The sequence below is a fragment of the Myotis nattereri genome (genome assembly GCF_964212035.1).
Source record: "Myotis nattereri genome assembly, chromosome: 12".
Classification (NCBI taxonomy): domain Eukaryota; kingdom Metazoa; phylum Chordata; class Mammalia; order Chiroptera; family Vespertilionidae; genus Myotis; species Myotis nattereri.
Window position 1 is genome coordinate 50,476,986 of NC_138087.1, and position 24,197 is coordinate 50,501,182.

Sequence of the window (24,197 nt, forward strand, 5' to 3'; positions counted from 1 at the left end):
ACTGGGTTCGCAATCCACCCCTTGGGGGTCTTCATAGCACATTGCTGGGATTCTGTAGGTCCCAGTTCAATTCTCTCTCCCTCTTGGTTCCATAGTCCCCCATCGCTAGCGATAACAGCTTGATATTATATTCTCTTTTCAACTCAAGAGGAGATGGTAAGAAGCTATCAAAAAATGCTTTAAAAAGCAACTTGAGTTCCCTAGAAGAAAGGAAATGAATACATGCTGCATAATTACATTTACAATGCAAGCCACGTTACAAACGCCACTGAGATGAAGATTTGTTAGCAAACCAGTTTCAAGCACATTTACAACAAGTAAAATAACAGACATCATTTTATTAGCATTTGACCACTGGGTGATTTTATTCGTCTCCAAAAAGAAATACCACTTGATTATAGGATCCCTAGATCCCTAGAGAAAATACTTCTGTCTTATAGGTAACAGCTGAAAAGGAAAAATGATTATGGATTTAGGTCAAGGAAGCGCTCATAGTGATATTCTGAAAACTGTTTTACTTCCACATCATCAGCCAGCCAAGATAGAATTATGCAGCCCTCTCACATCAAACATTTCAATCCAATTTCACCAAGTCATCAGTCCTATGCTGGAAGCACGCCAGCAGATGCAGGATCCTAATGCATGTGTTCGGGGGGTTGCCCAAGGCCCAGCTCAACTGGAGAATGGGTACCAGCAGGGTAAATCCAATCAAGTCCCCCCCCACCCGGCTCTGTTTTGGTTTCCAGTTGGCCACTCTTGCATGTGCCAGCAGATTGTGGACCAGGGCCAGCTCAGCAAATACAAGTGCAGAGGAGCCTCTTGTGTTGGGAAGAAGCTCCTGCCACCCAGATGCTTGAGCACTGAGTGCTCCCTATGGTTAAGTCGAGATGGCACCATGGGAGTTTTCCTTGGATGTGACACTCAATCCTTGAAGGGGGCTTTTATGCGAGATGCAGATTTTCTCCTTGTAAAGTGCTAGTTTTCTCTGTCTTCACTAATTCTGCCAGCTGAGAGGGTAGCCCACCACGGTTGGGCTTTTCAGGTGACTCATCATGCCAGCTCTCCTTAGGTCCTCGCTGATATTTTAGTCATCTTTTGTTTGTTTGTCTGAGTGTTCTTTTTCTTGTTACTTGTTACTTCTCTTGAAAGGCAGGTTAAGACGAATGTGCTCCATACCAGGGACAGAAAAAAACTGTTGAACTACTTCTTAGCCACGTACTGATAGCCACGCACAATGGCCATCTGGCTCCTCAGGGTTAGTCCCTAAGTGGGAGCAAGAGCTGCCTCCTGAGGGGACCCCACAAGTTGCTGAGTCCACGCTGCCCTCTGCGGAGCCTGCTCCCTTTTGCTTAGAGAAAGCTTCCTGTTTCTGAATGCCTGACCTCCTCAGGGAGGGGAAAATTAAAAGGCAATATTTATGGCCTGTAGGAAAATGGGAATGCCAGTAGTACAGTGACCACCAGGACTGAGGAGGTTTGTAGGATATGGAACTTCCAGTTTTAAACCAGGACAGTCCCAGGCAAACCACAGTGGATTTGGTCACCGACCCAATGGTTTTGGCCAATAAAACAGAATTAAATGCCTTCAGGAGCCCTAAAATGAGAAACATTTAGAAAATGTAAGAAACAAAGATTCTGGCAGCTAGAGATCACTGCTGATGTCACTTGGATATATGGCTTCCTAGTCTTATGAGTGTCCTTTTAATCATCCTGTGATATAAAGTCTAACTATTTGTGCCCCAACTTTTATTTGGACTGGGCTTTGTTTATATTTCTATAGCAGTGGTTCATTTCAGGTGGATTGTGCTGGAAAATTAGTAGGGACTGCAGTGAGTGCATTATTGCCAGTTTCAAATTTCACATTCGATTCATGGTACATGGGTTAAAACAGAGGTGGGGGGTTGGACTGGCCATGTCAGGTCTGGTCTAGAGTGATCCTAAGTCCGTATTTGCTCAGTTCCACATGGTGAACATCATAGAGTGGGTGAGGCCTGTGTAGTGGGCTGGGAAGACTCAGGAAGTAAGAGGCTCCCTGTCCTGCCTCCGCAGGCTGAGAGTTCTGGCTTAGGGTCAACACTCTTGACGACTCCAAATGTAGATTACCGCTCAACTGAAGCAGCAAATCACTTTTTGTCTCCCAGTTCTTCATCCTGATCAGCCAACTTCTTTCATGGAGTGTGCTGGGTCTTAAAGGGCCAAGCTGGTTATATCTGATGTTTCCCACTATTTAGGGATGTCCTTCTTCCGCCAACATCCCTGGTGCAAGGACCTCTGATGACTTGAAATCTCTCCTTAGACATTCAACCTTACTTAAACTTGATGGAGTTAGCACCCAATAATCTCCAGTTTCTTCTTTTTTTAAAAAAATATATTTTATTGATTTTTTACAGAGAGGAAGGGAGAGAGACAGAGAGCCAGAAACATCGATGAGAGAGAAACATCGACCAGCTGCCTCCAGCACACTTCCCACTGGGGATGTGCCCGCAACCCAGGTACATGCCCTTGATCGGAATCGAACCTGGGACCTTTCAGTCCGCAAGCCGATGCTCTATCCACTGAGCCAAACCGGTTCCGGCTCCAATTTCTTCTGATATTTCAAGCATCTGGGCCTAAACTGGGTTTCCGGCAAGGGGACCTCTCACTAATACTCTCCAGAAGTATGTCCATGTTGGTATTTTGCACAATGTTACAGTTGACAGATTCTAAAAATGAGTTCATAACAGAGAGATTTCTATGATTTATAAGAGATTAGATTTGTATGATTTTGAACCAAAGGGTGGGGGAGGAATTTTAGAAAGAAAACAGTAATCTAATACCTACTTTTTACATTATTCTTATTATTATATATGCTATGAATATACATAGACATCAATATTTTTTTATCCTGTTGCTATTATTTAGCACATTTACTTAACCATGCCATTGACCTTTTGGGTGCATTAAAGTGGAACCCAAGCTTGTTATTAGATAATGAAGGCAATTAGACGGAGTGCCCATATTCCTAATGTTCCGACAAAGTGGTTGATATAGAGGGGGCAGGATAAAATCCTACACTATCTAATCATATCAAAAGAGCTAGCCTCCGTGTTAGGGAATGTCTTTAGTACAGGAGACTACATGATATGGCACCACTGACCAGCCACCTGACTTACTTTCCTGCAAGAGTAATGGAACTTCAGATCCATTTGTACTCTTGTGCCCAATAATCATCCCCACCTTTGCTCCTGGAAAGAGTTTACTTTTGCAAGTGAGTCAGCCTTCAGTCTGTTACTACAGAACAGAGCAAAATCAACTGGCTACCCAGGGACAGAACTCACGTTCTTACCTTATATCAAGAGAGTACCCCGGCCAGCTGCACTGACTGGGTCTCTCTCACATTGTCTCTATCCTGACCCATAAATATCAATTCCTTCGTCCAGCTCGTCTGCCATCCTCCCTCCTTTTCTCTGTGTATGAAAGTTCAGAAACTATGGAGCTAATGATCACATTTCTCCCTAGTTCCTAGTTCCATTAGTGCTGTATCCTGATACCCACAGAAGCAATTACTAATCCATATAGCTCTTTGACCCTTATCTAGTGAGGGCCATTTTCTTCCTTCCCAAGTGCAATTACTTGTAGGGTATTTCTTCCCTCTTACAAGCCTTTGTTTTGAGTTGATGGTAAAATCCCTTTAGTTACATGTAAGGTTTTAGTGTTCCTTGATCCCTACCTAGACCTTTATCCACACTGGTTTTGAAGAGGAATGCACTCATTTTCTTAGTGAGATATTGGTGGTGGGGAGCTCTGCCTTTGATTTTTTAACTCCTGAGCTCTGGAGAGGGAGTCAATGGCCAAGTAGCAAAGGGGATAAGCTTATCTCTCACTTCTTAAATACTGCTTCTCATCCGGGGTGATGTGTACTCTCTCCTGTTTACTGCATATTGCATCCCAATTTAATTAAAGTGGATGTTAGCTAGACTGGGGTCTCATAGCTAGTACATGGGTACAGTCCTTGGTGTAGACACCCCCGTGCTCTCTTTTGTTCTCTTAGAAGAGATCCATGTTGTCGCATGCCGAGCTTCTATGTGTGGGCTGAGCTATCGGGTGGGTTATCGGGTTGTGGATGAATTCCTGTGGTCCCCACACCCTCTGCCCACTTTTGAAAAGAGGGGACTTGTGTGGGTGGGTGTGGATGATGTTCCCCAAGGAGACCCTTCTGAAGCTGGGCATGCAGTCTGGGTGTTACACTGATCCTCACTCAGATTCCCTGCTTCTCCACTGCGGGCAACAAGCAACCAGCCTCCTACTGCTGGGCCTGTCTGCTGCCTGGCAGCAGTGGTCTCAGTGGCCATGCCCTCTGATGCTGCACCATGATCTAAGGGGGTCGCGGAGGGAGGGGTCTCTGTGATTGCTACACGTTGTTTAACTTTAATTCCCTCTCTCATATTTGATGCAAGAAAGTGGACCTAAAACATGACTTACATTCTCTTACTGTGTTCAGAAACTCCAGGCCTTGTCCACATATATCAATGTGATCAATGGAGTTTGGAAGTTTTTATTATACAGACATGTTTATGAAAATAAGATCTGTTGTATTGAATTCTGTGATGTAGTTGATCATTCAGAGCCAAACGCGGATACCAATAAAGATAATAGTGTCTCATCTGTGGTCTCTGTTGCCTACTTTCATCACCGACAGTGTTGGGATCTCTAAAAGCACTACAAACAAGCCTCTAGAAGTTGTCCTCATTTGTTTCCATGTAGCTCCCAAACTGCCCCTCTGCACCCAGGCAGGGCCAGGACTAGAATAAGGCAGGTGAGACCCTCCCTTAGGGTGCAGAATTTAAAGGAGCACCAACAATCTCAGAAATCAAGATAAGTAATATTTTAATGCAGCATTTTAAAAGACAAAAATGTATGCAACATCAATCTATGAAAAACAGAGCAAAATTTTACCTAAAGACGGGGTCTGAGAGGGCTCTATTTATTTAAAGCCTCTACTTGTTTAAACTTTTAATATTTTTCACCATAGATGTTTGCATTAATTTTATTTTGGAAAATATTGCATTAAAATATCGTTCATCTCAAATACTGAATTTTGGGTGTTCCCTTAAATTTTGTGTACAAGGCATGGACCTCACTCCCCTCACCCTATATAGGCTCCTTCTGGCCTGAATCTCAAGTAAACCTCTGGTCATTGCCAAGCACTGCTTTGTATACATTAGCTGCTGGGCTGATTAGCCTTAGGTCTTCTCTCCCTTCCTGCATTCCTGGCCTAATTGTGCTCCTTCGCCCCCAACCCCTGCCCATTAGGTACATTTCCCTGCCCCCCTTTGCTACCACCGCCAGTACTAACCATCCCGTGCTGTCTGCTGAGCTATGTGCAAGGACATGCACTCTCATCTTCTCACTGCATTTTTCAAAAAGTAAATCTGCAGAGGGAGGAAATGAACAAATGAGGGAGGGAGGGAGAGAGAGAGAGAGAGAGAGAGAGAGAGAGAGAGAGAGAGAGAGAGATTTTTTTTAAAAAGGTTAAAAAGGCTTGGAAGGTCAGGAGACCCTCTCAGTAAATTTGAGAAATGATCTAGGAAAAAAGGATAAACTTTTAAAATATAAGTGAAATCTTTTATATAAGTTTATTAGATATTGTTTTATTTTCCCACATTTGGAGTTTTGGTATCACATTTGCTAAATTAAAGTTCTAATACTTGAAATTTTAAATATTCCATTTTCACTCAGCCTGTTCCTTAATGTCATGAGCACCTTTTGTAATGTGCACATTCTTTGTAATTTTTAAACATCCAGTATCTGATGCCTTGTGTATGCCAGGCTCTATGAGTTCCACTGTCATATTTACAAACTAAGTTCTTATTCATGCTGGCAGATGGATACCATTACTCTGTTTTGCATCTATGAAAACGGAGGCTCTGATTGATTAGGAGGAAAAGTAACAAACCCAGATTATAGCAAACACACGGGAGCGTTTCTGTTCTGGCCCAGATCAGCCTCCTGGAGTCTGGACGCTTTGTAGCCCAGTGCGACTGCTGACCTTTTCAAAAAATAATATCTAGCAATTTTCTAACTCTGCAAGGGGAATTGTAGTGTTGGTATTGCACCTTTCATGTGGGTTTATCAAGGTATGCTGAGTGTATTAACCTTCCAACATGAAAGCTGGAGAATGCCAGATGGCTGGTAGTGAACTTACTGTTGAATAAGAAAGGAACCAGTGGTTGGCTGACCCCAGGACCGTCTTTAATGTGAGGCTGACACAGAGTCCACTGGGCCAGTTGTGAGGTTTTCTCAACGGAGGTAGTACCAGAAATGCTAAATAACCATGAATAATCAATCTTATTTTTATGTATTTTTTTTAACTTTGTTTTTTAAATTTTATTTTTCAATTACAGTTGATATACAATATTATACCAGTTTCTGGTGTACAACATAGTGATTAAACATTTACATTTTGCTCATTAAAATCCTGTAAAATTCCACTTTCTCCCAACCAAACTCAGCCCATTCTGATAAGTTTACCGTTTTGGTTTTATTTTAGAAAATGCTAGGTAAAGCATTCGATACCGTAGATCTCCAAGCCTTTCTCGAATGCCCTCATTGCTGATATTGTGACATCACATTTCCTAGGTGAACTTGATGTCTGTTTTTCCAAAGATGAATTCAAAGAGTGCTAAGTATTTTGGGAGCAATTTGAGGTGCACACATTTACTCAATATTTTTTAGGTGATAATATAAAGGTGGAGGTACTCACAGCACCTGCCTTGAGTCACCCTGTCCCAGAGAGGCCAAGGGGCCAAAGAGCTAATAATCCCTTCTCGCCGCCCATTCCACTGGCAACCAATTCCGATGCCAGCCGCGTGCGAACATCATGTAGAACAGGCAAGTCACTTGTCTGGCTCACCCTCTTTGGCTGAGTCTTTTGTTTTCCATGCAAAGGACCATGTTTCCAAACTGACGAATTAAAAGGGGTCGACATTCTTGTAGATCTTTGGCCTTTAGGGAGTCCTTTGAAAAACAGGAGTCGGCATTGATAGATGGCATTTCTCCCACAGGAAGAGCATGCATCAGGACTTTCCTAAGGTCAGGCGACATCAAGAAGCTGATATTTTAAGCACCTACTTTATCACAGGCGCATATGCTTACACAGATTCATATATGTGACCAGTACCTCATATGAGGCTTTTAATAAGTAGACTAACATGTGTTTCTCCCAAACACCACATAACATGTCTTCACTGGGCTTGATGAATGCAGATGAATTAGAATGGTGAGGTTAGCCAAAATGAACAAACTCTTTTCTGACCGAATGTTGATTCTCTTAATTATCTTGGTAACTTAGAAAAGACCAGAGTATGAATTATTCAATCACAATCCAAAGTCCATCATGACAAATAATGATACAATCAACATGTTGTTTATCAGAGATTTCCAGGCCCCCCGAATCCCCATGCATGTATTAGCACAAAGCTGCAGAGTTCAGGCAGCCCTTTGGGGTTTGCGGAGGTGTGGCCCAAGAGCAGCTTGGAGAGGCTAATTAGATTGACACTTAAGAGAAAAGGGTGGGCTTATTTCCAAAGAGAGCATTTGATGAGCCCTTTGCTTCCCCCGGAGTGAGGGTTGTGTGTTTTGGCATGTACCTAAGTTCATTTGCCAATGTGGAAAATTTTCCCAATGAAATGAAATAAAACAAATTTCTGACTAAGAAGACTCTCTGGAACCGGTAACAGTGAGACTCCAGGATGGGGCAGGGTAGAGGGGATGGGGATGAAATTCCAGATTAGGCTTAGCACGTGTAATCATATGTCTCTGTTGGATGATGAGTGAGTATAATCAGGAAGTCATGTCTTACCCTGGAATTCAGTGGCAGTAGACTTTGAATGACATTGAAAATCGCAGATGGAAATACTTACTGACAGTTTTCTAAATTCCTAATCATGGGATGTTCAGTGGACAAGCAAGTGCTTTGGCACCTTCTGCTCCTAAAATAGTGCGCAGGACACTGTAGGTGTACAAGAAACATGGGTGAATGACTGAATGAATGAATGAATGGACAGTTTTATCTACTGTACTTGTAATATTACTGTAGCTTTGGGGAAAAATACATCTCTACTTCACTGAGCATCAGGCATGGCTAATAAGTTAAATTCCTCACTGATTGTGTTAGTAGCAGAAGTTAGGGAACCTTTCCATTTGAATTGCACGCTATTTACCCTCATGGCCATGTCTGTTCACTGTTGGGTTTAAAGCTTTTTTTCTGTTTTTTCCCTTTCACCTCCCAAGTTGTTTATGTTTTGAGAATTCTCCTGACTGCTTTTGTAAATTTGGTTACAGTTATGTTAATGCTTTAAGTTTTGTGTTATGAGGGAATACATTCTCAGGAGGCCTAATGTTTAAGTTCCAAGAGTGACTGTATGGAGAAGAATTTGCAACAAGATAGGCATATAGAGGCTTCTAGAGGGAAACTGTAAAGAGCAGGGATGTGAAGATGAAAAGATGAACAATTCTGGGAAAACTACAACAGAATGTAACCTCGGGGACTGTAAGCAGTGGCCACTGAGAGAGTTGAGGCTCAGGGACCAAAAAGAGGCTGCTTGGGAAGATGACTGGGAGTCTTCGTGTCATAAAGAAACCCAGAAGATTCTTGGTAAGAGGCAGGGAGATTTCTGGACCAACCCTTTTAGGTGTGTCAGATGGCTCCTTCCTGGGACTAATAAGAGTGTTTTGGCCCAGCCGATGTAGCTCAGTGGTTGAGCATTGACCTATGAACCAGGAGGTCACAGTTCAATTCCAGGTCAGGGCACATGCCCAGGTTGCGGGCTCAGTCCCCAGTGTGGGGTGTTCAGGAGGCAGCCAATCAATGATTGAAGTCAATAATGTATATATATTTGTATGAACCAAGGCCTAGACCACCTCCCTCCCCCTATTTTTGCTGGCAAATCTAGAAGTAAAAGCTAACTTAGAAAGCTAAGAACTTGACTCATGAATGCTATCAACTAGGATTTAATTTTATCTTTAACACAACAACAATAATAATAATAATAAAAATATTTTTATATAGCTAGCCACTGTACAGTGTGCTTAACATATATTTATCTCATTTAATTTGTGCAGTAGTTCTATGTAATAGGTATTATTGTTCTTAAGTCTCAAAGCTGAAGAAAATAAGGCGCAAAACAATTAAGCAACTTGTCCAAGGACATGTAGCTAACAGGTAGAGAACTAGGATTTGAACCTAGGAAGGGTGACTCTAGTCTTTTTTCTTGATTACGTAGTTTAGCACCTATTTCTTTGCCTCTCTCTCTCTCTCTCTCTCTCTCTCTCTCTCTCTCTCTCTCTCTCTTCTCTCTCTCTCTCTCTCGCCATCAGCCAGTTTTCTTTCATGCTTTCCCCAAACATGCACACATTGGTCCATAAAGGATTTGAAGCCGTTTACATTGGAAATTTAGCTAATTTAACTGATGAGATAATATATCTGCAAGTTTCTCATTTTGCCCATAGTTTAAATCCTGAAATTCCCTCCTATACTATAAAAAAGTACTTTTTAATTCTAAGCAACCTATCACAGCATAGTGGAGAATGATTTTAAATGGTAAATACCAGGACCTCAAGGCCTCACCTTTGATGGAGAACTACCCAATGGCAGCCACATGGCTTTGGGAGGTGATGGTAGAGTCATGAGGTAGCCTCTTGTTTGAGGTTTTGCCCAATCTTTTTCTTCTCAAATACCCAGTAAAGCTGGGTGACACCACTGTTGGAGGAGACCTGTACCTATTTACCTTTAACTCTGCACCCTCTAGCTACCAGTCAGCTATTTGCAGTCTCCAGCAAGTAAAAGCCTTTGGACCTGTAATCCTCAGTGTGGTCCGTGTGTGTGTGTGTGTGTGTGTGTGTGTGTGTGTGTGTGTGTGTGAGAGAGAGAGAGAGAGAGAGAGAGAGAGAGAGAGAGAGAGAGAGAGAGACTAGACATGCTTTGGAAGGATCAAATCCCTGTGTCCCAAGCAACATCCGTCAAATTTGAATTGCTAGAGGTGAGACCAGAGAGTATACATGGTGAAGAGAGCCCCCAGATGATTCTGAGGCATGATAGAATTTGGAGATGGTTGCTGTAGACCAGACCCACTGCAGAAGGTTCTCTTCCGGAAGGACCATAAATCTGGTGAAATGAATAGGCAAGTACTCTAGGGACAAGCTTGTACCTTTGTTGCTGACCTGATTCTACCTCCTTTGCTGACATTTGGCTGCGCTCTCTAGTCAGCACAGAGCTCTTACCAGTCTCTAAACATGGAAATCTTTTACTTCTGATGGGTTAGGGCATAGGAATGGTGATTTAGAGGTATACTATACCACAGAGGTTTAAAGGGCACTTAAGGGATGGTCTTGCCATTCTAAGCACATGTGAGTGTCCCCATGACAAAATGGCTACTGTTTCTAAGCAGTCGAATGGAGTTTGGTAACTAGATATGTTTATGGATTGAGGCTGCCCAATGTACTAACATACCTGACACAAAACAGGTATATAGCATGTGAGAGGAATCTGCTTATTTTTTCACAAACACTTCAATAACATTATGAAAATGCAAAAACCCTGAAAATCTACTATTTGAAGAGGAAAAGATCAGAGAGTGATTTGGCAAATTTTGTAATCTACATAATCAAAAAAAAACCCAGAAATGCTCAAACTGGGTCAGATTAGGCTCAAACTTCTGATCATTTTATAGCAAAATGATTAGGAACTACAGTTGCCTCAAAAGTTTACTTTAAAAAGTTAAGTTCACTAACTCAGTTAATTTTCTTTAGAGAAAATATACTATTATATTGCAAAGTGGTAATAATGTTAATTTCTGTATAAATTAGTATTCATAGTTTAAAGAATTATTGGGATATTATTACATCTCCACAAATTCTTAAGTTTTTTGGAATCTTGTCTTATGTGATTCAATCTGCACAAAATAATGTAAGAAGAGATTATGGGATTTAAGGAGAGAAATGATTGAATCACCATGACCCAATAAAAAGTGTTCAAATTGCATTTCACTACATAATGAAGTCTGCTTCAACTTACTTTGACATAAATAAGATTGGGTAAGAGAAGCCAGAAGTAAATCAAATAAATTAATAAACTATCAGAGCTGCTTCAATTTCATCTCCCGGACAGTGTCTGCTTATTTGTATAATAAAATCTGCTTTTATGAATTAAAACTCTGGCATACCACTTGGTTGAAACCAAACATTTAAGGAAGAGTTAGTATATTTGGGGACCTGATTAGGGTGCCTTCTAGTTTCACCAATATCAATAGTCCCTTTGAAAAATGAAACTTGAAACCTAGAAGAGCAAGGTTCAACTTTCCACTAGACTTAAAAAAAGCTCTGGTGGGGGTTGGTGGCATTTGCAGGGGCAGGAGGGATTGAGCAAAAAAGAGAAAGAACTCATGAACACGGTCAATAGTGTGGTGATTGTGGGGGTTTGGGAGGGGGTGTAGAGGTGGAAGAAGGTATAAGGGATGTAAATGGTGATGGAAATAAAATAAAGGAATAAATTATGCTATTTAAAAAAATGAGGTTGGAGATGCACGCATGCATTCAATATTGATGATTAGCTGTTCTTCATATTTTCCTAATTATACATATTTACTGAACATGAGGAATTTTTTTTTCCTTTTGTCTACATAGAGGCTGTGTCTCCATTGGCATAATATATGGCAGTGTTTGTGAGTCTTGTGCAAAATTGAATTTGCATTTCTGCTGCCACTTGTTGGGAGTTCATTATCTTGCAGTACAACCACTGGGAAAAATACAATTTTCAGTGTTTAATAAAACTGTGGTCCTCTCGTAATACTTATGATGCTTGGGCAATTTGTTAGGCACAATTTATCACAGATGTTTAACACTAATTATACTGTGCATAGTGCCAGGAAGGGTGATTTTAAATATTTCCTTCATTTAATATATTTCAGGGAAAACAAGTATCTTGCAACTGCACTATTGTTTGCATTTCTCAGAATTGAGGTATATTCTCCAAATGCTAAACTTAAAAAATAAAGCTTAAGCTAAACATGCAATGAGTAAAATACATACTGAATGTGGCCGAGAGGCCAGGAAACTGATGGGAAAAGCCTGTCTTTCTGTGTCCCAGGTAGCCCAGGGCAGTAGGAAGAAATAGTGTATTGACTGGCCTGTGATGTGTGTCTCCTGAACTAACTAGTAATTTATAACTCTCTGGTGTAGTGATGATCACTGAGGCAGGCCCCTTCAACATATTCAATTCCAAAATCTGTGATCTAATTAAGCCCCATTTATCAAAAAGTATTTAGCATTTTATAGATGGCTTTACTCCCTGGGAACCTGAAAGACCAGAAGCCTGCTTTCTGATGGTTCCTTGAAAATGAGGTTCAAGTAACAAATCACTGAGAGGGAATCGAATTCTAAGTAGTGAGGTTGAGACACTGAAACATGATCTCCAGCTATTAAACAGCTTCTTGAAAAATGGCTATTGCACACTCACAATTTTAGCATCCCTCAATCTTTATATTAAAGACACGACTTAAATGCGAACCACATTTGGTGTTCTTTGTGCTGTAATAAATTGAGTACGTGAAATGAACTTGTAGTAGAAGTTATCTTTTCTTTGTTTTGTCTTTTGCTTCTTATAATCCCGAGAAGCATTAGTCAAGCACATGTGAACGCCTGGAGCTGAAACAATGGACAGAGTTAGCGTGGGCAACTTCAGAAGGAAAGAGGGGCAGGAGGACCTATTTCCTATATGGCTTACTTAAACCCATTCTTCAAAATGGTTTTCCAACAGCAATCTTGAAGATGCTGTGCTTTTTACACTACGTTTACCAACAGATTAATCAGCCCGAAAGACAAGATCTTGAAAGAACTCAGAACATATTGTAGATGAGACATGGGATTTAGCTCTCTGGGTCACCACTGTATGCTTTTGTTGATATGTGACCTCTACGAAGTATTTGCTGTGGTCTCAGCTAAAGTAGTTCCATGCAAAGAAATCTCCAGAGAGAAAGTTATGGTTATCATGCTTTATGAAGTTCAACTTGTATCCCCATATTTTCCTTTAAAGGTGACATTTCACTTTGGACCATGGATCCATGGGAAGCTTCTTCTTAAGCTCACAGAGCTGTTGGTCCCCTAACCTCTTTAATGCCCAGCATTTGATGGTTTAGGAAAATGTAATCACCACCTGAGCAGAGTCTAGGCTTGTGTTCGAGTCCAGCCTAATGCCACTGCCATCCCCAAAGCTGCTCCACCTTGGTGCCTCCCGCTCTTTCAGACCAGCTTTGCCCTAGTAACATGTGCATATTTTATCTTTTTCTTCTGTCACTGTACAGAGGTATCTGAGACTTGTCACTGGACTCTGTATGCTGAATGCCTTCCCTGAATGTGTTGAAGGAGAAGATCTTTTCTGTCTTTTTATCCCACTAGCTCCTAATTACTTTTATCTCAGCACTTTCTCCTTGACCTGACCTTTCCCTAGCTTGAGACCAGTCAGTTCTCATTTCTAGATTTTGCTTAGCTGGTGTTTTCTGGGCCATGGAGTATTTTTCCCTAGATTGAGAAAAAGAAGATAGAGCAATCCGGGGAGCAGATGTCTTTTGGGTGGTATGTGTCTTCCAGAGTAAGAATTTAAAATCTCTGTATGAAAGGAACAGTGAATGGTGTAATTAGTCAGGCTGATGAAGAAGTAAATCCTGGTAAGCAATTTTTCTTGACTGGCTTAATGGAAAGCATGAGCTATCAGTTTCTGCCAAACTAGCTAAGGGTAGAATGAGTGTGGGGTTTGGACAAAAGATAAATATTTCATGTGAACTTGGACTCTGTTGTGTAGTTCATTAAAAAAACAAAAACAAAACAAAACAAAGAAATCAATGACTTGTGGTACTTCATGCATTTTTTTAATGGATAATTGATCATGTTTGAAGAAGTGGAAGAGGTTCTTGCCAAAGCCCAAACTGGTATTTTGTAATTAAATATGTGTGTTGCTCATATTCTTCTCATCCCCTTAAGCCAGGCATTTTCCCCAGGTCAGCTTTCAAGGCAAAAGAATTGTTAAGGATTCACTTGAGGTTATCTCCCAGCATCTTCCCCTAATGGTGTGGATCTGGCCAACAGCTGCCAAAGGCCTTGAGACTTATTCATCATCAAATAACAAGCAAGAAATTAAATGCCCCCAGGAGGGGATGTTTTCCTGCTGTCGAAGGAATTAAAAAATGATAACTCTAACATCATTTATGACAAGTAGGAAAGGCCTTGGAGTCAAATGATTTAAGGTTCAAGAAGAAAATAATTTAATATTCAAAAACAAAAACAGCAGCTTCTTTGAAGCTTGACTGTAAGCTGTACTAAGCATTCTTCATGTGGCAAGATCAAATGTATGAATGATATCTATGCTTGAGTCCAGAGTGTCATCCGAAATGTTGTTTCTCTTTCTGGCCGTCACCAGTCACTGCCTCTAGGGGCGTTAGGTAGTCATCTCCAGCAAATGGCAGCATCCATTCTCAGCCTTGCTTTGCTAGATAGATTTCTTGCTTGGACCCCAGTAGAAAAATTGAAGTTGGTAAACAACAGAAGGGTTGGGTTCATTTATTTTTTCTTAAGGGAAAGATTATTTGTTAATGTTACTTGAAGTTGTAGATTATTTTCTTGATGCTATGGGGAACAAGAGGGGCACGTGATCTTGTTTTGTGTCTTATTTGCTTAAGATTCAAGTAAATTTCACAAGGAGTGACAAAACCCTTTTTTTTCAAACGTACATGGCTTTTTGACAAACCACAGAGTAGAGCAGAAAACAAAACAAATCCAGCCTCAGTACTTTCCAAGTAGTTAATAAGGCAAACAAAAGTCAGCCAAGACAACGAAAGCAGAAGAAAATGTTCTTGGGTTCAGAGGTTAGAGATGAGTATTGGCAGAACTTAACTAGTTTTGGAAAGGGAAGGGGAAAAGAAACTTTTTTAGAGACTTGCCATGAGCTAAGTGTTTCCACAAACATTATCTTGGCTAAAGTTCACATTCAGATAATTTCTTATGGATGAAGAAAGTAAGACTTGGAGAGTTTAAGTAATACTCACAGTCTAGGTAGAAATTGGCAGAGACAAGATGCAAACACTTTCCCTGGCCTTGAAGCCACCTGGAGCCTTTTGCCTCCACCATTTGTCATCAAGCACCTGGCAACCAACCACATAGAAATCCAGAAGGGATTGGGCTCAGCTTTTAAAGTTCTCCACACAACTGAGAAGTTGACCTGACCCCAGACTCCCAGTTCAACTCACAATAGCAGAAGGTTGAGTCCATTTTTAGGACAAATCACAGGTTACAAAATCTGCTTTGGTTGAAATCCCTGAGAGGCTCAGCCTTTATCTGTTGGCTAACTACCTTTTGGATGAACTTTTTTCATTTGTTGACAACAGTGACTTTTTTAAAACAGCTCTTATAAAACATTCTCCCCTTCTTGCAATTTTAAAATATCCTTGATGCTTTAAGCAGGACTTCACAGTAGTTTTCTATTTGAAATTTGATATAACTTTAACATACCATTGGTGGTTCATTCTAAGGATGTAACTTTTTCATCCATTACATGGGAAGGGGAGTGCAATTGACAATTGTCCTTACCACACTATCAGTTTTACTGGTACAGAGACAGTGGTATCGGACAGACCTGGACTTTATTCCTGGCCCCACTCTGTTGCTCCTGTGTGACCCTAACCTCAATCAACCTCAGTTTCCACTCTGCAGAATGATATTATCAACACTATACAAATACGAGTGGCTTCTATTTGGAGACACTTATCAAGAGTCGGCTGCTGTGCTCAGCACTTGGCTCTCATCATGGCCATATGCATAAAATGAGAATAATAATCCCACTTGCTCTAGTTCTTCTGCATCTTGAGTGATTTTGAATGCATAGAACATATCTAGTATCATGCCTGGCATCATTGTAGTCAATGGGCATGAGTCCTGTCCTCCTGTCCCTTTTCTTCTCCACCTCACATTAAGTTCTCAAATACTCAGGATCTGGTACTGGGCAATAGTGGATCCATGGATCTGACCGATCAATACTAATAACTGCAACCCTTATCATCTTCATGTGACAGGTACTGAGCCAGGCCAGGCTTATTCATTATGCTAATTCAGAGATTTAATTTGGCAGAAAGATGCTGAGGGTCTTGCTATGAAGGGGCTATTTGATGAGGATTTATTTCTCAGTCTCAGCTTTAGGTTGTCTTGGGTAGAGCAGACATAGACCAGACTTTACTGGTCTTTTCTCACTGTCTGGGATCAGTTACATCTGACCATATGGACTGAGTCTCTCAGTTACAGAAGCAGGAATTTGAGATAAAAATAATGAAGAGATCTAGAGGAAAGTGCTGAACATAAATGCCATTCCTACTTGCATTATGTCTTAAAATGATCCCATTAGCAATTACCTTGGTATAAATAGGCATGATTAAAACATACTTATCTCTGATCACCTAACACAGGCTTATGACACAGCTCCTCTCAATCATATATCAACTAGAAAATATGCCTGAATCTGGGGGGTTATCTTCTTATATTCTAAGGAAATGCTTCTCAATTATCTTCACTGAAATACTCTGATTGGTGGGTAGAGGTTTCAGGATATAACTCTAAGAGGCCTTCTTCAATTGTAAAATTTTGTTGAGATCACAAACTATATTTTAAACATGACCTTTGGTTATCTAATTATGTATAACAAACTACCCCAAAATTTAGCAGCTTAGAACAAGAACCATTTATAATTTTTCACAATTCTGTGGACTGACCAGGTGGTGTTCTACTTTATAAGCATCAGTTTGGACACTAGGAAGGTTCAAAGTGGTCTCTTGCTCATGGCAGGTGGTTGCTGGCTGGGAATTCACCGGGCTTATCAGCCAAGAGCTTTAATTCTCCAGGTGGACTCTTCCACATGGATACTTGTGCTTCCTCACATCATGGAAGACTCCAGATAGTCAACTATTTTAAAAAGCCTAACTGTAAAAGCCACCAGGCCTTCTTACAGTGTAAGGTCTAGAACTGGATCAATTTCACTGGCTTCTATTGGCTAAAGCAGCTCCTAGGACCAGACTGGCTTGAAAGGGAGGAGCTTACACAAGGGCATGGAAATAGAGGGATTTTACACACTATTCCAGAATATATCTGTTACATTTTAGTATAAAAAATGTAGTACCCCAAGTAGTTGAGTAAAGTGAACTCTTTTGGAAATTATGTCAGTATTCATAGTACCTTGGTTTTGCTTAACTTTGATATACTGCTGCCATGGACATGCCACTTGAAAAGCAAGTTCTAGTTTGTTTTTTTTTCTTTGCTCAGTTGTTTACTGGGTCTTGGGACCCAATAGGGTTGATCTGGGAGGAAACTAGGATATGGCTTAAATGGTTAATTCATGTATTTATCTCACTTATCATGAGTCCCAAAGCCAAATACCAGTGATTTTTATTGATATTCATGTCCATGTTTTCATTCTTTCACAATTAAGAGTTATGAGTTAGAGCCTACAGAAATATAGAAAGGACCCTGTTTTATTAAGTTGGGCAGAATGTAATTTAATTTGTTTGGCTAATGCAATATATTATGTTTTTTTAAAAAAGAGGAATAATTCTTTACCCACGTGTCACCCTAAAAGAATTTTTTAAAGAGATGAACTTAGGCCAATATGATAGCAAGATGGATGTAGGCTAGGAGAGTTATAGGGTATGGTTCAAGTAACTCAGTCTGATTCACTTCTCTTAATGGTGGAGGAGTTTTTCATCACAAATAGTAACAAGGATACTTTGAAATAGCACAGCAGCCAAAAAACAAATCATACCTCTAAATGTATCTGCCCTTATTTCAGGTCAAAGTCTGCAAATTATCCAAAGGAAATTTTTCTTTCTTGAGTTATCTGAGCTCTGCTGTTGAATATAATTATATATTATAGTCCAATAGAGGAGAGAGAGAGAGAGAGAGAGAGAGAGAGAGAGAGAGAGAGAGAGAGGCCCCAGCAGTAGAATCCATGTAGAGTATAGAGCTGTGTGCACTGCCTTTCACATCGGAAACTTTCTGTGTGAGAGATTCCATCTGGCACGTCAGCCAACTCTGAAACCTGACTTCTAAAAAGTAGAACTGAATTTCTCTGCTCCATTCCCTATATCTTACTAACCAAAAGTCTCAAGCATAGAGTTGAAAGAACCCTTCAGTGAACACCCATACACCCATCTAAATTCTGCAGTGGAGATCTCTTTATCATCATCAGTTTTTAGAAGTATTTCAAAGGAAGCTGCAGACAACAGGACACTTTAACCTTTTTCCTTTCTTCCTCTCGTTATTCCTCCTTTCCTTCATTCCCTCTCTTTTTCCTTCTTTCTTTTTTTGAGATAAAAATTATATGTAATGAAATACATGTAACTTAAAGGAACTATTGCATGAACTTTGACAATTGCATACTCCCCTGTAATCCAAACTCTCATTGGGATGCAGAACATTACTCTTCACCCCATAAAGTTTCTTCCTTGTGCCTTCTGTCAGTCCCTCCACCAACCCTCCATCAGACAGCAAATCATATATCTACATGTATCTGCCCTTATTTCTAATGACCACAAATATATTGAGACATGCATGATGACAGACATCACATCAATTGCCATATGCATAGAAAATAACAGATACTACCAATCATCTCTAAAATTGTCTATGATGATTGCAAAAAATAATACAAGAATCAGGGGCCCGATTCATAAGCCTTACACTATAGGTTCGTTTGGACTATTCTAGAGCTTCATATGAATGGAAGAATACAGTATGAACTCTGTGTGAGAACTGGGCTTTATCAAATACTTTCAGAAAGGCATAAACCTTAGAAATGGGCTTCTTTGAGCTCCATTGAGAGGTGGCTGCTCCAAAACCACTCTCCTCTCATTGCCTCACAGGAGCAAGAACTGTTGCTCCAGGAGCCATCCCTGATGCTCAGGGGTTTTGGAGCAGTTGGCCCTGTGTCCTGATTTTAGCAGCAGCATCTCATTGACAAGGTGGATATGGATGAGCGGTGGGTGCGTGGCAGAGAGCAGGAGGCATGACATGCCAAATAGACACCTCGAATACCAGGCGGGCTATGTTTAATAGTGAGTTTGCCATCACAACTTTGTTCTACATCATTACAGGGGCCAGCCAGAGTCTACTCAGCAAGAAACAGGAAGACTCCCTCAGCCTCCCCACCCCTCCACCTAAATATCCTCCCTGAACTTCAGCATATGAATCAGATTCTGTATGACTGATTTTATTTCAATTGTTCCATGAGACAACGGAGGAAATAGTTTGCCTCAAAGCATACGGTGTAATCTAGGGGGAGAATGGCGTGTATCTGCAGAACAGAGTGGGGATTCTGGGATAAGCAGGCAGATGCTGCCCGCTCTGCCTCCATTGTAGAAGAATTGGCTCATGCAGGAGCTGACATTATCTCTGAGGCTTTTCCAAACCCACAGAACTCTTTTCACAACAAGAAACAGGTCACCCTACTTTCCCAGATAGATGTGGTACATTCAATAACTAAGAGAGGGCAGCACAGATGAAATGCGCCCCAGGAGGCCTTTCCAACCAAGTGTTGCAAGGAGATATCATTAGGCTGTTAAATCCAGAGGGCCAGACTGTGCAGAGGGTATGTTCCCAAGGCTGAGCCACTCGGTGTAATTCGGCTAAATGAAAACTCTAACAGGTGCCTGGCAATTGCATGCACTGGTCAGACCCCACGCTTGGAGGGGTTTTAATAGTCTGCCTTGCACTCCCATATTAATCTAAGAGGGCTGCTGCTCCAAGGCCTTGAATGCATTCCAACTGTGCGCTGGTCCTCTTTGATTTGCATCTCACATACTTAATTTAATGGGACATAGTTCGTATAACCAGACCAGCAGCAATCACGCTTATCTCTACTAACAGCTGATTTTATTTAGCTTTGTACATTAATGGGTCATTGGCTGCTAAGCTAAAGCAAAGTCAAGCAATTTTTTTTTTTTTGGCTTCTTGCAGCATTGCCATCCCAACTCTCTGTTCTACCTCATTACAAGGACCAGCCAGATCTACTCAGTAAGAAACAGGAAGACTCCCCCACCTTCCCCACCCCTCCACCTAAGTATCCTATCTGAACTTCAGTATGCCTTGCTTAGGGCTGGCCAAAACCAAGAAGCTTCTTTGAGTTTTATAGTCTGGAAATATTGTGGTCATGTAAAATTATCATCCAAGCAATAGTTCACCCACAAAAGTCTTACCGTGAAGCCTGATTTACAAATATATCAAGACATGAGTGATGACAGACATCACGTTAATAAATTGCCATATGCATGGCAAAACAACAGATACAATCGATCATCTCTAATGTTGTCTATGATGATTTCAAAAAACCACACAGGATCGGGGACATGATTCATTAGCCCTTTCCTCTAATTAGGTACAGACAAAGTTTAATAGATAGAGGGAAATTGAACAAGCATCAAAGAAGATAAGGCATTTGCAACATGGCTCAGCTGGGTTAAAATTGCAGGAAAATATATAGATCCATGATTCAAGCTTATCCAAGCAATAATGGGGGAAAATATTATAATCCTTAGATAACAGGGCAACTTGAAACAACAAGCCATACAACTTACCAAACTCAGGACGAAGAGAAAGAAGTGAAGGGTGGGGAGACAGCAGAATATTGACAATAAAACAGACCCAAGGACAGGAGGTTCAGCAGATTTTACACTCTTTTTCTTTTCTTCTCCTATACTCTTTTTAAAAAGTGTCTTTTAAACCCTAAAGACACGCCTTGCAACTTTCAAGCTGTAACTTTTAAGCAATTATTTGATGCAGAGATTTCCACTTTCTCTGAATCTGGGGATATTGCCTGGATGCGATTTTGGAGGTAGATAGTTTGGAATTTCCTGGCACTTTTTATCCATTAGTTGTCTGTTCAGAGTGGCAGTCTTTAATGAAAGCCTTTTTGATTTGTTCCTCTGGAAATGATTCTCCCCAAGCAGTTCATCTCTTCTGCATGGTTACCTGTCCTGGCAGCCAGATAATCAAATCCTAGGGAGGGATGGAGCCACCAAGAAAGTGGAGGTCAGAAAGGCAGGGTTGATCTGTGGGGCTGTCTTGGCTTCTTGGTAGGTTTTATGACTTTTAAACTGATGCTATTGTCTCTTTAAGTGATAAAGAGGAAAGTCCCCCAGAACTGCTGATGGCATTCAATTATGGTCATGATTATAAAATGTCTCAGATCTTTGGGGAGTGTGAGCCAATCAATACAGTGTTGAGAGAAGGGAATATAAAGCTCTTAGAGATTCCTTTGCCAAATTCTACTCCTTTCTCCATCTCACCATGGCCTGAAGAAGCTTGTAGTATAAGGGGCTTGCTTGCTGAGTGGAGGGGGCTTGAGCAATTATTACCTAATAATAAAAGACAAATGGTGCCCTGAGGTCTTTAACTCATTTGATGAGATTTCCAAAGGGTGTGCTAGGTAAGGCACTTGTCTGCGCTGTTCTCTTGCAGAAGCCTATGCTGATTTCTAAGTCACATTCTCCTAGGAGTCTCAGGCTGCCCCTTTTGAGTAACTCTCTTTCCCGCTCTCTCTTTCTCTCTCAGTCTCTCTCTCTCATTGTTGTTGTTCTGTTGAGATAGTTCCTCTGGGAAATGAATCACAGTTGGTTGGTTGGTTTTTAATTTTTTTCAAGACAGCATTGGCTATGCGCATGGCTACACTTTTTGAAGAAATTATATAACTACTTCAGATTTAACAAGATAATTTGGTCAGCAGGGTGAAAGTACATACGTGCATTCATTCAACAGCTTTTGCTGAGCACTCTTTGGTGCCAGGCACTTGCAAGAGTGTAAGCTCCATGAGGGCAGGGACTTGGGTCTCCTTCACGTGCTGCTGAAACACTGCCTGGCAGAGAGGAGCACAGTAACATATTGGGTGGAATGAACATGCAGTGATGGAAATTTGAAGCACATATTTTTCTCTCCAACACTAACCGAGTTCTAGCAAGTTGTAATATCTCTCAAAACTAGAAGGAAGAAAGAAATTTCATGTTAGGCCTCCAAGATATATGTCTTTAAAGTGACTTATTGTACTCAGTGTTCTGAACTATCCAGATCTTTTACAAATCTTTGACATGAAACTAGCAGAATATGTGAGCATTTGAAGAGTCTGCTTGTTTACCAAGCCCAGGAGACATAGCAGCTCTACCTAATCCATAGAAACAAACACAGGGAGGCTGCCAAAATGAGGAAAATAACACATCCCACATGAAAGAATAGAACAAAACTCCAGAAAAGGAACTAAACAAAATGGAGACAAAAAAATCTATTATGCAGAGTTCAAAACATTGGTTCTAAAGATGCTCAAGGAACTTAGTGAGAACCCCAACAACATAAAAAGGACATGAAAACCATTAAAAAGAACCAGTCGGAAATTGATGATACACTAACTGTAATGAAGAATAAATTAAGGGAATCAACAGTAGAGTAAATAAAATCAAGAATTGAAATATAAAGATTATATTCACATCATGGGGATTCTGGAAGAGAAAGAGCAAAAATTAAAAACATATTTGGAGAAAATAATGACTGAAAACTTCCCTAACTTGGTACAGGAAATATATATATACAATTCCTGGAAGTGCAGAGAGTCCCAAACAAGATGAACCCAAGGAGGCCCGCACTAAGGCACATCCTAATCAAAATGCAAAAGGTTAAAGGCAAAGAGAGAATCTTAAAAGCAGCAGAGAAAAGGCAGTTAGTTACCTGCAAGAGAGTTCCCATAAGACTGTCAACTTATTTCTCCACAGAAACTTTGCAGGCCAGAAGCGATTGGCTAGAAATATTCAGAGGAGTGTCGTGGCTTCTCATAGCTAGACAGAGGGCCAATGGAAATGTTAGATAGTACCTCTGGATGCCCCCCTCTGAGCCCAAGGTCTTAACTACCATGCCCTAGGAGATATGGCACTAAATGCTTTTCTTGTTGGCAATCAGACCCATTCAGCTGGTATCAAGGAAAGGAAGTAATGGCTTCTCACTGACACAATCACACTCAGAATGTTAGTGTTGGCTGGGACCTTTGAGAACATGTAGTTCCACTTCTTCATTTAAAACATAAAAGAACTGTTCAAAGGGTAAGTGACTGGCATTTAGGGTCTCATATCTAGTAAATAGCAAAGATGGGATGAGAAACCAATCTCCCTGTTTCTATTTGGAGCTCTGTGATTGCACCTCCCCTTTGCCCATACCTGCTGAGCATGTGAAGGATTTTGTGTTTCTAGATGTGTGCATGGGGTTGAGGAAAATGAAGGAAGGGTATTCTTAAAGTTTTTATTCTTAAATGTGGATCCCCCTTGGAGAGTCCTAAGAATACCATGGGCACAGTAATGGGATGGCTTCTGCGCTTCCCTTTTTCCTTTGTACATCGTCTGTAACTCAGCCAGGGCAAATCTGAAGTGAACCATAACAACTGCATTTGAGAGGCGTGCTTGGGGAACGTTTGACAGGGCTATTTAAAAAGCATTTGTACTTGTGGGTCTAAATGTAAATTGTCAACTTTTTCACGATCAGATCGTTAACATGGTCTTCGCCGTCACTGAGTGGGAAAGGAAGCCTCCTTGGCTCTTCTGAGATGGCAGGGAACAACCTGGATAAAATGTAAAGGCCTCCTTTTATTGATTCATTTAAAAAATTCTTTCCCCAAGTCTTCGATTTAAAATTTTTCAACAGAGAAAAACATTTATCAATTTGAGCACAGACTCTTTTTTTTTTTTTTTTTTTTTTTGCAAGCATCAGGAAGCAGCATATTGATCAAAAGAGGAGTTAGTAGGTAGCAGGAGGTAAGGAGCCAGTGTGCTAATGAACTGCATACAGTTGGTTCACATTTTAACCTAGAAATAAAATCACTAGTGGAACATGGTGGATAGGATGGTACTTTCTAAGAGAAAATGTGCAGCTACAGGTTATATATTTGATTAAGGGTTTTTTTCCAGCAATTCAGTCACAGATAGGACCCCAAAAATGAAGAAACAAATATGAAGTACTATATTCTCCATTATATTTTAAAAATGTAAGTAATGTTCCAAGTCCTATAAAACAAGCATAAATCCATCATCTATAATAATAAATGTGTAATATGCTAATTAGACCAGACATCCTTCCGGACAACCTTCTGGATGAAGCCAGGGC

General features: G+C 40.7%; 1 protein-coding gene across 2 annotated transcripts in view; it reads left to right on the top strand.

Moving 5' to 3' along the window:
* NTRK2 (neurotrophic receptor tyrosine kinase 2) overlaps nucleotides 1-24,197 on the top strand; it is a 311,333-nt gene that overhangs the window by 181,344 nt on the left and 105,792 nt on the right. The window lies entirely within an intron of this gene.